Below are 17,457 nucleotides of genomic sequence, written 5' to 3' on the forward strand. Positions count from 1 at the left end.
GAATTCAAAATCATTCTCTATGATGAAGATTCTGATTTATCCTTGATAATGTATTTTTTACTTCTGGAAAATGAGATTTTAATATTTAAAACTAAAAGGATGGAAAGTAAAAAGATGTGGTATTAATGGGATATTTGTTCCTGACTTCTATTAGGTAATGCATTGTGGTCACTAAGTTTAGCCAAAGGTATTTGAGTTTAGTTTTAGTCAATCTTAAGTAATATTCTCAGTCCTGGCTGCTCATCAGATGAGATGCAGTAAATACTCACGCCAAGGTCCCAACGACTAAAAATGTAATTTGATTGATCTGAGATAGGGCGGGTTGTGGCTGACATACGTCCATCCAGCTGTTATCACTACCATGCAGAAAGTTGTGAGAACCTCTATCATAAAATACTAACAACTGTTCTTAGCATCTAAAACAATTGTACTGAATACTTGGCTCAATGTCCATGGATCTTGGTGGTGCAAGGTCAGAGACCTCCATTTGATGGTTTAGGGCCATTTTGGAAAATCTTTCTTTACTATTCTGGCCTTTTTTAAGTTAGAGTGGCCATGACTCTCCTTGACTTGAAATGGGTACGAGGTTTCTAAAGGATGGTAGTTTGATCCATGATACTTTCAAATTGGCCATCAGTTCCTGTTATAATTACACCATCCCCAGCAAGACTAAAACGATGACTTTTGCCCTTTAAATTTATTTTAAGTGTTTACCCAGAGAAGACCTTTATCTGAAGCACTTTGTATACTTTACGGATTGATAGAATGTCATTTGCACATAATGTCATTTGAAGCCTTAAATGAGGCTAATTTTTCAGGCAGATTTTTTGCCTAATGGTTTTAACAGCTGCCCACTCATTACCGACATAGTGTAAGTATACAGGGAGGTGATGATCGATGAGGTAATTAGAGTGAGGGTGCAGCAGTTTCCAAGCTAAAGTAGGTGTCCTGACGAGACCCAAATTGTAGTTAATTACTCCGACCCATCTCAATATGCTAAGTAAGTGAAAATTGATCAAGTGTCCTGTTCCTCTGCTAGTATGCTTGTGCTGTATTGGCAGGGGTAAGGGTAGGGAAGGGCATCTGATGGGTGAAGAGAAAGAGCAAGCAGATCATTAGATAAAACATGAATATGCATATATGATATGGCACACATTATCATGGTTTCTTCTTTAGTAGGAATACCTACCTCCTTTTCAGCCATTCTTGATCATTCTTTGCTTTAATTTTTTAAAACTGTGTGAAACATTCTTTACTTCTGGATATTTTATGTTAACTCTTCTCGGCTACTTCCTTTAATTTTTCTGTTAGTTTTGGAATGTCTTCAAAAAGAATACAGCTATGTCATTCATATATAACACGCTTTTCTTTTCAGTTTTTTAAATTTAAAAATTTCTCTCTTGTCAGATGGAAGACATTTGAAAAGCCAGATTGTATTCCTTACATAAGACATAGCACATTGTCTGTAGTACATATAGATTGCTAATCAATTGGAGCATCATAGGAATACCATAGAAAGAGTGTAGGAATCTGAGGTTGAAATGCTTCTAAGTGGTTTTGTGGTCTGTATTATAGCAATGTAATATCCTCAGCCATTAGATTTCTAATTTGTAAATTAATCTCTTTAGACTCATAATACTCTATTGTGTGTTCAGAGCCACTCCTCTACGATTAGTTCCAGAGTGGCACCTTCTGGTTCTTTTGCAATTATACATTAATGCATCTATCTCAGATGTTGTCAGATGGAAGATACTTGAAAAGCCAGATTGTATTCCTTACATTAAGACACAGCACATTCTCTTCAGTTCAAATAGACTGCAAGATCCACTGGAGCATCCCCCAAATATTATAGGAGTGTAGAAATCTGAGGTTTAAGTACTTTTAAATGGTTTTCTGGTCTGTATTGTAGCAATGTATGAAATACATTAATTAATCTATAATTGCAAAAGATCTAGGAGATACTCTCTTAGAACTAATAATAGAGGAAAGGCTCTGAACACACAATAGAGTATTGTAAGTGAAGCCCATGAGGGAATAGGCATACATTTTTCTGTACAAATTCAGGTTCAAAGAATTGTTGACCCCAAAGTATACATTTTCCATGATTCTGTACTTCACAGCTTTGGTGATTATGAAGGGCATTTGACATTTTCAAACCTTTCCTAATTTATGTCTGACATATGAAGCAAAACAACACCTTTAAAATAAATTTTCACTCACATTTTTGCTAGAACTGAAGCCCTAAGTGGTACTCAAACATTTTTGACTGAGATTCTGAAAACCAACAGAACTTTCCAAAGAACATTTCTCAGGGGCTGGAGCATTCTTTGCATCTTCTCTAGTCACTGGCAGGGAATGTGTTAAGCCATAGAAGAATTTTCATTGTTCATTTGCTGCTTTTTTAAAAATTTTATTTTAGATTCAGAGTCTACATGTGCAGGTTGGTTACTGAATATATTGCATAATGAGGTTTAGGCTTCTAGTGAGCCCATCATCCAAATTGTGACCATTGTATCCAATAGGTAATTTATTAACCCTCTCTGCCGTCCCACTTCCCCTTCACCACCCCACATTGGAGTCCCCAATGTATATTTTTTCCATCTTTATGCCCATAATTACCCATCGTTTAGCTCACTTTTAAGTGAGAACCTGCAGTATTTAATTTTCTGTTTCTGAGTTATTTCACTTAAGATAATGGCCTCTAACTCCATCTATGTTGCTGTGAAGGACAATATTTCATTTATTCTTATTGCTACATAGTATAAATAGTGTATGTATATCATATTTTCTTCATCCAATCAACCATTGATGTACACTCAGATTGATTCCCTAGTTTTGCTATTATGAATACTTCAGTGATAAACATACAAGTTCAGGTTTCATTTTGATAAATATTTTCTTTGTCTTTGGATAGATTCCCAGTAGAAATGGAATGGAGAACCCAGAAATAAAGCCAAATACATATTACCAACTGATCTTTGATAATGTTGCCAAAAAGATTCCCTGTTAAATAAGTGGTGGTAGGCAAACTATCTAGCCATAAGCAGAAGAATAAAACTGAACCCCTACCTCCTACCACCTAAAAATTAACTCAATATGGATTAAAGCCTTAAATGTAAACCTGAAACTATAAAAATCCTAGAAAAAAATATAGGAAAATCTCTTCTGGACATTGGCCTAGGCAAATAATTTATGACTAAGACCTCAAAATCAAATACAACCAAAACAAAAATAGACAGATGGGACTTAAACTGAAGAGCTTTTGCATCACAAAGCAAACAGTAAAAAGAGTAAACAAACAACCTCCAGAATGGGTGAAAACATTTGCAAATATGTATCTCACAAATGACTAATATCTAGAATCTATTAGTAACTTGAACAAGTCAACAAGAGAAAAAAAGTAATCCCATTTAAAAATGGGCAAAGGACATGAACAGACTCTTATCGAAAGAAGACATAAGAGTAGTTTGAAAATCTAAAGCCATTACCTGATTCTGTCACAGCCAGACCAGTCCCACTCCATTAAGTTTGCCTGCTTTCCATGAAATGTGGTGTTTGTCGCACTCTAGCCAAAATGAAGTTCTCACAGCTTTGCTGCTTCTTCACATCACTGACCCCTCATTTGGCCTGGGCTAGACGTTGAGGGTTATGAAGAAAAAGAGTATCTGGTGTTTATTTTTATAAATGGAAAAATGAGTGAGCCAAATAAGTTTGCTGACCATGCATAGGAAAGGATTCAGATATTGGGTGACTATAATGTCCATATCACTTCCTGTAATATCCTATTTCCATCAGGAGGAAGAGTTATGTTTTCAATAATTATGTTAAAATAAAACACGTGATATTGTTTATGAATTAGTTTGTCATTCTATTAACAAAATCTCACCTACTATACTACTTTACTACTTATTTTGATGGCTGGAACAACTTAGGAAAGATTAATTATATTGAAGCAATAAACTTTTTATATCTACTTACATTTAATTAACTGGAACATTCTAAGTTGTATCATATTACTAAAAATATGTTTCTTTGTAGCAATTTAGCTTAATTTATATATATATATATATATATATATATATATATATAGCCACTCCTACAGTATCGATATTTGTCTTCCCAAACCTCATATTGAAATTTGATCCCCGGAGTTGGAGGTGGGGCCTAATGGTTGAGTCATGGGAGCACATCTCTCATGAAGAGATTAATACTCTCCTGGGTGGGGGTGAGTGAGTTCTCGCTCTGTTAGTTCCCAAGAGTTAGTTGTTTAAAAAGAGCCTGCCACTGCTCCCCTTCCACCTTCCTTGATTCCTTTCTGGCCATGTGATCTCTGCACCTGCTGGCTTCCCTTCACCTTCTGCCATGAGTGGAAGCAGCCTGGGGCCATCATCAGAAGCAAGTGCTGGTTCTATGCTTCTCGTACAGCCTGAAGAACTGTGAGCAAAATAAACCCAGCCTTACATATTCCTTTATAGCAACACAAAATGGACTAATACAGTCATCAAGCATAGTTTTTACTAAGATAAATCAAAATTGTTTGACGACATATCATTTTTCAAATAATTCTGTGCTGCTCTTTGTTTTTCCAAATATCATACTAAGGAAAAATATAAAAATGCAATACTTCACTGAACATGAAAACAGAATAACTTTAATATTTTGTGTTATATAACATTCCCCCTTATTTACAATAAAAAGATTAAACATAGCAATTTGTCAAAATATATTATTTTAGATTGAAAGAAGTATGAATTTCAAATCAAATTTCAGGCTATAATTAAAGATGGAGATTACAATATATAATGTCAAATAGTTATTCACATTATGAAGTCGATCCTTTGTTTTTATTGTTTTTACTCAGTAGAACCAGTATCACATTGCCTCTTGGAACTATTTGCACTTCTGAAATATAATGTACATGGTATTTTCTTATGAACATAAATCAGCTTGATTTAGAATGAATGTATAGTGAGTTAAGAAGCATTACTAATTTTTCTTTTGGCAAATTAATACTTTTGACATTTTCTATAAATATCATTCCATGAGGAAATCATTAGAAGTATGATTAGTGAGTAATTTATTTGATTTAAGCTCTTTTTAAAAATCCAGTCATGTATTTGAAGGCTATACAGTAATCAGAATTATTTTTTCTAAAACAAATACAAGTCAAAAAGTGTGTATCTATTTAGGGTATGCTTGAATATTTTAAATCTATGTACAGAAAGGGTATACATATATTTGGAGAATTAGTGTAGAATGAAGCTCCTTAATTTAACAATATAAATATAATTTATTAGACTTTTGCTTATAATTTAGACCCATTGTTTAACTGGCATTGTGTTTTTCTTATATCCTGTACTTCGGAAGTTTAATTGACATCTTGTTCATGTTTATGTGTTCTAGCCAATATAATAAAATATAAACTTTTTGCAGAAGAGAGCATTTTAAAATATTTCTCTTTCTATCTCCATGAGTTCAGTTGTTTTACTTTTTGTTTCCACAAATGAGTGGGAATCTGTTAAGAAGAATCTCACTGTAACACCACAGTTCATCTAAAATTATGACATAGCGTAAAGTCTCAGAGTTCCATAGTACTCTAAAAAAATGTTTACTTCAATGTTTATATTTTAACAATTAAGGCAATTTAGCAAATTGGTAAAGTAATAAATGATAAAATGTTAAATGTGCAAAGATGATAGAGTTCTAAACTTTTATATACTTAATAGCATAGCTTCAAAATAAGTAAAGCAAACATTGACAAGATGACAGGGACAATTTAAAAAATCCTGTGTGGCCTAGCATATTGGCTGGTCATGAATTATTCATTTACATTTATTCTAAATCATAGAAATGTAGCCAGACACAAGTCCTGTTCTCAATGCTGGATATTGAAGCCATTTGACTAATGATAATTGGTAACCAAATGTGAGGAGCAGTGATTTGTACTACCTCTAGGCAAATAATACAACTTCTATCATGCCTTTTCCAGCTTTCTTAAACCACAGCAAAATAGACATGCCACAGTTTCTACAAATTTTTCTGGTTCCCACAAATTCATTTTCTAATCTTTTCCTTAGGAAGGCTCATGGGTACACATATTCCTTTAAATTTTGCATATTTATAACTGATTTTATTGTGCCCTTTATTATTGAAAGACAGCCTAACTGAATCTAAAATCCTTGAGTTACATTTTTCTTTCTTTGACTATTTTGTAAATAATATTTTCTTGCCTTCTGGCATAAAATGTTTCTGTCAGAAATCTGATGACAATCTGATTTTCTTACTCTTAGGAGAAATTTGGGAAGATTTGCTGAGTCTGTGTCTTACTGTTGAATATCATGGGCTGATTTCTCATTTACACCCTCTGCCTTCTTGTATGCATGTTCAATTATTTTTGGTAAGGTTTTAGACAATTACTCTCTTAAGTGCATATTGTGTCCTAGTTCCCTGCTTTTCTGTTTTGGGGACTCCACTTATTAAAATCCATTTAGAACCAGCTTCGTGGGTGTTCAATCAATGCAATTTTTAAGAAACCCATGCTTAGAAGGACCTCGTGCTTGGCATTTGGCTGTCTTTGATGTCTTAATGATTCTGTGTTTTACTTTGTATTGAATAAGTGAAGTCAGACAGGACAATGAAGAATGTATAGGGCCCCTGAAACCTCAGTTGACTCCCTGGGATGGGTTCTTGGCCATCAGCTTCTCCATCTTGCTATTTCCCCTGCACAGCCCAGCCATCTCTACCCACACACCAAGTGACTGATGCGGTCCCAGCACTTAGCAGGGGACTAATCAGACAGAGCAGGATCAGAGAAAGTCAGCATCAGAAACATGCATCTCTGGATCTTGGAGTGTGGCAGGACCAAAAACACCATGGGGCATTGGGCAGGTGACTGGCTGGGTAAGCCTCTTGCCAACCTTCCAAGTTACCCAGTGAGTCTGGCAAGGTGGTAGCAAACTCTGCTGCCAGTTAGAATGACTGGTTATGGGGAAAAGTGATGTCAAGTTGGATTTTCACTACCCACCTAGGCAGCTTATTGGTTCAGCGACTGGAAAGCAGGGGACCCCACCCAATGGACCACTATCAACAAGGTGCCTGATGGCTGCCAGGCGCTGTGAGGGTCTGCTGTGACCTCACCGGCATCCCCATGCCCAGGGGAACATGACATTAAGTAGCAAATAAAAAACACCATCACTGATTGAGAAAGAGACCTCAAGAGAAATGGTAAAACCTTCATGTTATAATACCTGTAACGGTAATTTTTTTCCTACTTTGTGAACAAGGATGTGACATTTTTTTCCTACTTTGTGAACAAGGATGCCATATTTTCATTTTGTTTTGGGCCCCACAAATCATGTAGCCAGTCCTAATACAACCTTCTTTGGCCATCTCCTATATCACTGATTTTTCACCCTGAAGGCTTTTCATTTATTTTTTGCTCATGCTTATTTCCTCCACTTTTCTATTCTCTTTTAGATACCTCACTTTTTATGCTATAAGTTTGATCTTTATATGCCTTTTAGTTTCCACTTATGAAATGTTGAAATTTTTTCATTTCATAGCTTTTCCTCTGAGTATATCAGTTTTCCTTTAAGCATATGTTTCTTGTCTGATTTTCTCAACTCTGAGCCCTTTTGTTTTTGTTATTTGTATTATTTTTCATTTCTCTTTGCTTTTTGGTAAAATTAGTTAAACATTTCATCTGTTTGGTTTCACATTCTTCTTGTATGTTTTTATCAGCTATAGGAGGGTTATATGACAATTGTTTATCTCTTCCCATGCATTACTAGGTGCTTTTACCTGGGCAGAAGAGGAAATGTGAGAGTCTCCTGTTTCAGTGTTCATGGCTCAAGTGCTCTGTCCTCTGTTAATAAAGGCTCTACATTTGGTCTGTCTGGGTAGTCTGTTCTTTTTCTGTCAGCCCTCAGCCAGCTTCAAGGAGACTTGTCCAAGCCCCGTTTCTCCAAGAGAACCACAGTTCCTACTTTCCAAGGCACTGCTTACTTTTAGATATTTTATTTTGCCGTTCCACGACTTTCTGAGATCTTCCTCCTCTGACCTTCTCAGCCTCTACCATTTGAAGATTTTGTCTTTTTTATTCCTAGTTTACCTACTCTGTTAAATCTGGGTCTTACTGGAAAAAGATTTTCTTCAATTTAACATTGGATTATTTGAAAGGGGATATATAGTAGTTGGTTCTCAAAGTCAGATTGCATGGATTAAAAAAATTTCAAAAGAAATTGAACACCAGCATATCAATTTAATCATTAAAAATGAAATAAGCATTTAAAAATATGATTACAAACTACACTCACTACTGGTCACTTTTACAATACAAGAATACCTATGTTCTTGTTCTTCAGTCGGGGAGTGGGGAATCGTTCCCATCTGCTAAAATTATTCTGGATACTTGCAAAATAAGTAGTGTTACTAACATCAAGTTCTTTATAATTTTAAGTTAGTTCTTCAGATTCGACTTACCTCTTCGTTATTCAATATGATCTCTAGCTTGGTGCAGACAATAAAATATTCTCTGCTTGTCTCCTAACTTTCTGGCCATGATCTAAGTACAAAGTACAAAACCATGTTGAAGTTTTTGCTCCTATCCAAAACAAGAAATAAAATGAAGATAAATAACTGTTTGAGGATTATACTTTTTCTATACAATAGACCACCATCTTCACTGCTATGTTGACTTGTAATAGAACTGACTGTGGTACTGAAAAGCACAGAAGGAAGAAAGATGAAGCAATTTCTATTTAAGGGCAACAAATAGAGGAAGAAACTCTGAATTACCATCTAGATGGTGTGCTTCTTTATGGCAGCCCTTTTGCACAGTAAGAGAGATATGTAAATCTAGTGTTTTTAAGTCAGAACAAAATTTTATTCACAAAGCACATTGCTATAAAATGTGATGATAGATACAATATTTTATGTCTCAAGGTTGAACAATGTACTAACTCTTCAAAAATAAATAAAAAATTCCAGTAGTCTTATTTATTTCCTGTTCATAAGCTCTAGTTTTTTTAATCTATATTTTTAACTGACACATAATAATTACACAGACTACTGGAGTATAGTGGTATTGTGATATTGTGTACAGTGACCAGATCAGGGCAATTAACATATTCATGATCTCAAACTTTCATTATTTTTTGATTAGGAATATTTAATATCCTCTTTCTAACTACTTGAAACTATCTTTTCTGGCCTTAAACTATTTTTATATTAATATTTTGTTAATGCAAATTAATATAAGCTTGTATATTATTTAAACTTATATATATTATTTGGACATAAACACAAACCTATTTACAATTAATTATTAACAATGTTACTGACTCTAGACAACTCATACGTGCAAATAAAACTTAATGAATTATGCAGTCATAGAGACACAATGTGGTAATAACGACTGTAACACACATCCCCTTGAGTTTGATGTAACTAGGCAAATACTTCCCACTATGTTTTTTTTTTTTTGCTTGTACTGCTCAGTTTTTTAGTTCGTAGAACTCCTCTTTCTCAAGGTTTGCTCCAAGCATCTACAGAATATAAGGAGGCAGATAAGATGTAAGCTTTTAGGTTGACTCTTAAAGTCATTGTGCATATTCTCTTTGTCAGGTTAATACGTATAACTCTCTTTCCCTCATCAGTGGGAACATTTCTACGCAGTAAAGCATGCCTCAGGCATTAGGGGGATTTCTAAATCAGTATCATAAACACTGTATTAAGGAGAGAATTCTTCAATATTGTATATGGTGAATTTGTTTCTGAAATACCTAGTACAGCTATGGAATTATTTACAATCTATACGTTGTCCTGTATAATTTGTTGAAAATTTAGTGGCAGATGATTGATTATCTTATCTGAAAGTCAACTATTTTTTTATGGATTAATGTGTTTAATAATATTGGAATTAGGGAGTTTTCTGGGAAAAAGAGGTTTAATGGATATTTGTAAGGTGGAATTAGAGAATGTGCATTATCTTACGGTGGGTACCCCTGCACACATTTTGCTGTGGGAATAGAGAACAAAAACTAGTTTGAATATAGCAGGTGTATGCAAAGATAAATTTCTACTAATTTTTAAACTTTAAAGAACCAACCTTAAACCTGTACATTCAGATAAATCTTTCAGAATTCAATTCACCTCTTCTCTGAATCCTTCTCTGCCTGCCAGTTTGCAGATACCTCATCTGTATTTAGACATCTCTGTGTGCATATTATAGTCCTGAGCAAACTGAATTATAATTATTGTTTCACTTTTCTGTCTCTCTCTCTCTCTCTCTGACTAAACAAAACCTGCATCCTAGTGCTTACGCCATGCCTGGAATATAGAAATGCTCAACAGAACCTATTGATGAATAAACAAATGAATAAATTAATTATCTTGAAGTTGTTGGAACAGTGCTATCCATCCTCAACACAGTAGCAGCACATGTGACCTAGGATTAAGTGCAATTAGAAAGTGTGTTCTCAGAACCAAATAGAGGATGAACCTTAACATATGCATGAACAATAACAAATTTGGACCCTTATATATTAAAAATAAGCCCTATCTCCTGCCACTTACTCTTCTTTTCACCTCCCCTAAGACTTCCGGGTTGCTCAGGTTTCATAACCCTGTGGCCTGGTTGATGGGCTCCCAAACTGTCCTCAACTCTTTCATTCGCCTGGGGCCCTCCTCCAAACTGCCAGTCACTCCTATGAAGTAAGCACTCTTGACAAGGAGGAGAAAGAGTGGCTCAGTTCTGACCATTATAGTTTTGTCAGCCTAAGCTTCTCTCTCTTTGGCATATTCTGCCCATTTGCATTGACACAAATACATATAAAACAATAAACTGATTTGGAGCTTTAAATTATTGTTTCAGTGAAATCTTTGATGTCAAGTCTGTATACCATAATGAGGAGAAAACTAGAAATTATTTAAATTCTCCTAATGAGTCACGTAATTAAAAATACACCCAATTTAAAAAGGCAAATATTGTTTTTCTTGCACACTTGTTATAAAATAAGCAAAGATGAGACATTATCTTTTTGAAGGACTGACTGGAAATGTATTCTTGATTGCTTCAAATTTATTATCAATCACTTTAAAACAATTTTGGAGAATAGCAATATATTCAATCTTAAATTAACCACAGGAAATATGAGCATATATGCATATAAGCAACATGTAGATATAGCAATAAATAAATACAATATAATTGATATCTAAAGTCAGCTATTCTCAGCATAAAAGGCCCATAAGGATGATCCTTTGCAGATGCATAAAATTGCCTTAAAGACCTATTTGGAACTTAAATTTTTAGTCATTTTAAAAGGTTGTCACGAAGATTGTATAGCAATTTTTCAAAAGATCACCAGAAACAAAGTTAATAAGTTGCCTGAGGGGTGAGCCTCTTAATGGATGAACATTATGTGTATTCAAATCCAGAGTAGAAATAATCAGGACAATTTGGCATTTCAAAACAGACAAGCTTATTGTAACTGTAACACTGAATTCAGAATAGGAGGACAAAGCAATCTGCATTCTGCGATAATTTAGATGAAATATATATGAATATTTCTCCAGTAGAAATGACTTATAGTAAATATTGGGAATATGTTGTTGCTTTTGTTATTTTATTAACACCTGCCACAAATTAAAGATGGAATATTGCAGAAAAATTGGCACACATAATTAGGCAATGTAATATTTTTTAATAGTTACCTTAGAATTACCTTGTCAACTGTTTTGTGATTGTATTTATGTGGCATGAAATTTCAAAATGGATACCCTTCTTTTTATTGTCATCCAAAAATAACATCAGTGCTAAACCTCTGCCCCACAAAAGAAGATCCTTGCTCTTTTTAGAGACCTAAAAGGAAAAATTACTCTTAAATCAACGACTGTTCCATCAAGCATGATTGTGTGGTAGTCACCATGTGGTATATCAGACAGTTGTAATATATACTTCCTTCTGTGTTCAAGGAACTTACAATCTAGCTAATGAGCCTTATTAAGTTTACCAGAATATCAAATATTATTTGGAAAATGCTAAGTAGCCCAGGAAAAACAAATATCCTTTGATGGGAAAATTAGGCTAAACATTGTGTGACTCCCTAATACAATCACTGCAAGTATCAAGAAGCTACAGTCATATACATGTAGTAACTTTACAAAATATATGTAAAAACCTAATACTTAATATTTTAGGAATAGCATCATTGTTTAAAAAAAATTTTCAAAATATCAGCATTTTTCAATACAGAACTGATAAGAATACAATTATTTTGGTGCAATAATGATCAAGGAGTAATAAATAGTTCTTTATAGATCCAAAACATTTTATAGTCCTAAATCAGTGTTTGGAAAACTATGGCTTATAGGGGTCTCTTTTTGCAAGTAGTTTTATTTGAACACAGCCTTAATAACCTGTTTATGTTTTGTTTGTGGCTGCTTTCATGCTACCGCAGTAAAATTAAATTGTAGCAGAGATAATATAATATCACAGTGATGCCTACAATAGTTACTATCTGTGCTGTTACTTGAAAAAAAAAAAGCCTATCCCTTTTCCTTTCCTAAATCAATATAGTGTATACTAGGGGAACAAGAACAGCAAAAAGAACTAAGGTTGAATTATAATGCACTGCTGTATCCATCAAAATGTTTACAAGAATAATTTCATTTATAATTTATATTGGTTTGTAAAATTTACATTCCTACTGCAGGCTGAACATTTGTCTCTATGTGACAAGCCACTTATCAATACATTTTAGGTGTCCTTTGATTATGAAGTTTTTGGATATGTGTTGTCAAAAGTGGAGTTCTAATGCTTAAAATATATGTACTATTTGTCATTTTATCCCCCACATTGCCTTTTTTAATATACTGAAGACTTGGAATTTTATTTTAGGTGTACCTTGTGAACAATATCCTACTTTAGGAAAATGATATAAGGATCTATTCTAAAATAATAAATGATCTACTATTTTAAATTTCCTAAAGTTGCTGAAAACTGGTCTTGAGAAAATATAGAAAGTTAGAAAATACATACTAACCTTGACTAGCCATCAATGGGATTCCCTACAAACCTGTTCTCAATGGAGAAGAGATTATCATGACATACAGGAAGAAGGGTTTGATAAAGTCATACAAGATGCCCCAACACATTCTTACTCGAGTTTAAGAGTCAAAAAGAGAATTCTATGGAAAAAGCTAAAAGTGATTTATACACAGGGGAGAGGAAGAATGTGCCAGGCTGGGTATCTATAAACATGTAGTTGCTTGGTTTGGACTTTTAATGAGAAGGTTTTTCTGAGAAGAGAAAGGCAAATAAATGAAGTAAAGTAGGCAAGAAGGAAACTTCAAGAAATTCAATTATTATTAAATATAAATAAGAGAGAGACCCAGAAAGGAAAAGTGATGTGGAATCATGTGTTCTTTCGTGACGGGGGGTACATCTCGTATCTGGGGACACACAGACAGGTTTTCAACAGTAGAAAAGATTTGATTGCGGAAGAAAATGCTCAGATCTATATACATTCATGAATTTTCTCCAGCAGCACTCGGTCCGGAACTGCTACGTCTTAACAAAACCTGTGTACTCAGTGTTTACCATTTTCTTCCTGAGGTTCATCTAAAAAATTTCATTATTATTTCTAATATATATCAGAAGATTAATTTTAATTAGCCAGTTTGTATATTCTGAAATTTGCCTTCTATGAAGTTGTATTTATTAGTTATTTATTCCATTTTTATACCTTATTAAAAATCAGAAATGTTGCCCATTTTAATTGTTTTCTATGATCCTTTGGAAGTTTTAAAGTATTTCTCATTTTATTAAATGAAAGGGATGTAAATAGAGAAAGTAATAAACTCATTTAAATGATTCTTTCTAGTGTTTCAACAACCTGGCCTTCGATCACATTGTACCTAACTTTAACCTGCCCTTTGTAAATTTGAGGTAATGGCACCTTTTCCAGGAGACAGAAGCGACATGGATGGTATTAGTTGTAGCCCCAGCAAATAATGGCTCTTTTTGTTATGTAGAGGAGAGATACATGATTTTTTTTTTCTATTTCCTGTTAACTTTTCCTAAATTTCATATAATTAGTTAAGCTTTGAAAAAATAGCTCGGAATCTCTGTGCCTTATTCTTACATGTATCCATTACTCATTCTTCAATCTTCCAGTAGATTACTCAATCTGCCAGTATATTACTCAATCTGCCAGTATATTACTCAAGCTTTTAAAAAATTATAGAATCCCTTGTGTGGACTCATTGGGCTTTTCATATTCCTCTCACTTTCATTCATTACGGAGATTAATTTTGTTTGTATTTTCTGAATTTTGCTTTTTATTGTATTTGTAATTATATCTTCTGACCCTTTATTCAGTTTTAAACCGAACCATAGAGTTATTCTCATTTGTTATCTAAAGTTTTTGATACCCATTTTTCTAAATTTAAGCAAAATGTCTGACTAGACCTTGTGTTTTCTTTCTAAATTTTCATCAAATAATCATCAGTCACCGTGTGTGATTTTCTTCTTTGGGATTGAAGCACTTACGATTCTTAGAGCCTGTCTTTTCCTGTGTATGCTCCTTGTTGCTTGTTCTCAGGTCTGTACTCAAGTACACATGCTTGCCTGTTGGGCTGCTAGTGTACATGGGCTATTAGTGCACACACTCTCTTCTTTTTGTTCTTTGCCATATTCTCCCATTCTCTTGTGACGCTTACATTGCCTGATGATCCAAGTAAGTTAGTCAGGTTTGCTTACCACAGGCTTTCTAAGAACTTTTGATGTCTTCCTGTGCAAAAGGGAGCCAGCACATGACAGAGCATTTCCAAATGAATCTGAAAGGTAGTTCTCTCTGAGAGAAGCAGATTAGCTATTAGTGTTTGCCAAATTCCACTCTGAGAAAAGTGGATCTAGGTGTTTTTCTGGAGTAATCCTTCTCCTAAAGCTAATCATGGCAGATTTACTGAAATCTAAAAAGTGATCATTTAGAAAGGTTCCATTTGGGGGTCATCTTTTAGGAGCTATGTTTCATTCTTCATTATTGTGGTTTCTAAATTTCCTATGAAGTTTTTACATTAATTTTATAATTACCAAAAAAACTTGCTTTATGAACATCAAAATAACATTAGTATAAGGAAACATTTCTTTATGATTTCTTTTTCTTTGTACTTAGGATAACTTTATTATTTTCACTAAGTGTGGCGACACATTCCTAAAGGACAGCCCTCCTTCTACCAGGAGAATGTTGCATTTATACGATAAATAATGGTGATGACTTCCACAACCCATCAACTCAACTCTACAAAATGCAACTTCAGAAATTATATAACAGATCTTAATTACTTTAGAAGCCTCACTTCTTCCAGAAAACAGAAAATGAATCTGGTCACTTCAGGGTAATACACAATGAATTCATGAATTTTCTTTTCTTTTTTTAAAGTTACTGAAAGTTTAGTTATGCCAACTAGAATGTTCTCCACAATCATTCCCTTCTCGGAATTGATCCCAAGCTTCATGAGGTGGGAAAACGTAACCAATGGTTTTGAATTGCTCTGTATGTCTGCTGAGTTGTAAATTCCTGCCTTCTGAAATATCTCTGGGACTATATTCATGTGGTTCTTGCCACCAGGATTAGGTCAGCCTCTTCTGCAAACCCACCCTCACTGTACACATTAAGTCGAGTTCCACTCTTTTGATTTTTAGGAATCGATAGGTTAGTGCTCTAGCAACCATATAATCATAAATACAATCTGTTTTTATTCATGTTTATTTTAAGCTGAGAGACAAAACTGTGTGTACTTACAGAGTACAACATGAAGTTTTGAAGTGCTTAGACATTGTAGAATAGTTAAATATAGCTAATTAGAATATGCATTACTTAACATATTTTTATAATGAGAATATCACACTCTGTTCCTGAAACCCAATGGAAGAATATTCTTTTTCTTCATATTTGCCTTATTACTAGTCCCCATTCCTTCCTATGACCATCTCTCTGCACATGGTGTCTTCTGAGAATTATATTGTGTCTGGCTCTCATCATTGTTTTTAGGGATAAATGCTCTTGATTATTGTTTAGGAACTCCCAGATTGCCACTTACTGTGTGCCAACACTTTTCCCATTGACAGGGGTGTGACCCATTAATTCTATCTTTTCTCCTTTGATTTCTGCATCCTATATTTAAAGCCATGAACTCATCGGGAGATTGACTATAGAGACCATAGCCAGATCTTATAGGACAATAGATCTCTGTCACACAACCTCTGCAGCCAGACTAGGAAGCCAAACAAGACCTCAGTGACAATCAGCTCCAAATTAGCCACCAGCGCTTGAGCAAAACCGGCTAACTTTCCTAGTTGTTGCCCCCATTTCCAACTTAGCATCAGAGAAAACAAAATACACAACTCTAAACAGTCACATAATTTGGCCGGCTCCTGTTAGATAGCCCATCTCCAGCTTCCCCATGCCAACATCTTGGAATCAGGGCATGCTTAAAGCCTTCACTTTTTATTATTCACCTTTAGAACTTCCCCACTCTCCTGCCTGCCATTGGGTCTTTGTCAAACTGAAGTGATTGTGGCTAACTTCCCTGCTTTAGCAAGCTCCTAATAGATAGTCGTCACTTGTTGTCGTGTTGGTGTTCTTTGTTTACTCCCGCATCACAGTTAATATTTCAGCACCTCACAAACTGATACTAATAATGGGAAACCGTACCAGTCTAAGTAGCAGTGACTGCAAATCAGCTCCACACTGTTTTCCTAATTTACTCTCTTAGTTCCCACCTACATTTATTTGTCAAGTACTTGCTTTATAATACAGTTTTAGAAACTGTGTCTTGGTCTGAAAAGGTTGATGTTTGATTCTCTTTTATGTCCTTGTTACTTCAGGGCTGGGGTTGTGTTTTGTCTCCTTATAATCACAGGGACTGGCATTCAATCTGAGTTCTACCTCAAGTGACCATACTCAATGACCACATTTTGAAACTAGCTGCCTGATTACTTTGGATTTAGGAAATTACTTTTTGGTTTTTCCCTGGTACCTTCTATTACTAACTGCCCTCTTAACTTAGAGGTGTGGCTACATTTTGAGCATTTAGATCTGATTATCTGTTTTTCTGTTATGGATATGTATAATTTTGTACTGATTTTAAAACCAACACTTTAAGGTTTGCTCTTTAATCATTTCCATTTCCATTCCTATTTTCTGGTTTAGATTCTCAGGCAACTCTGAATATCTGCTACCTAAACAGTGACATTTTTCTGGCCATTTCTCACTCCACAAATATTTACCTGTGCAATAAAAGGCTTCAACCTGATTTTAAATATCCTAAGACCCTGTATTATTTCAGAGAATTGGTCCGTTACTTCTCAACTTTATGAGCTTATTACTCTAATACAAAACTATTCTTTCTTCATGATTAACTCTTTATAAGACACACTGTTAGTCCTTC

At 34.5% G+C, this 17,457-nt stretch overlaps 2 long non-coding RNA genes across 2 annotated transcripts in view; one reads left to right on the forward strand and one right to left on the reverse strand.

Moving 5' to 3' along the window:
- The window catches only part of LOC139359982 (uncharacterized), a 134,507-nt gene that overhangs the window by 49,660 nt on the left and 67,390 nt on the right, over positions 1 to 17,457 (forward strand). The window lies entirely within an intron of this gene.
- LOC105476961 (uncharacterized) overlaps positions 4,396 to 17,457 on the reverse strand; it is a 70,343-nt gene continuing 57,281 nt past the window's right edge. Inside the window, exons 2-3 of the long non-coding RNA XR_984358.1 lie at positions 8,482 to 8,563; positions 4,396 to 4,434 (exon numbers count right to left, since the gene is read on the reverse strand). This is a non-coding gene — a long non-coding RNA (uncharacterized lncRNA). The remainder of the gene's footprint in view (positions 4,435 to 8,481; positions 8,564 to 17,457) is intronic.

The sequence above is a fragment of the Macaca nemestrina genome, chromosome 19 (genome assembly GCF_043159975.1).
Source record: "Macaca nemestrina isolate mMacNem1 chromosome 19, mMacNem.hap1, whole genome shotgun sequence".
NCBI classification, from domain to species: domain Eukaryota; kingdom Metazoa; phylum Chordata; class Mammalia; order Primates; family Cercopithecidae; genus Macaca; species Macaca nemestrina.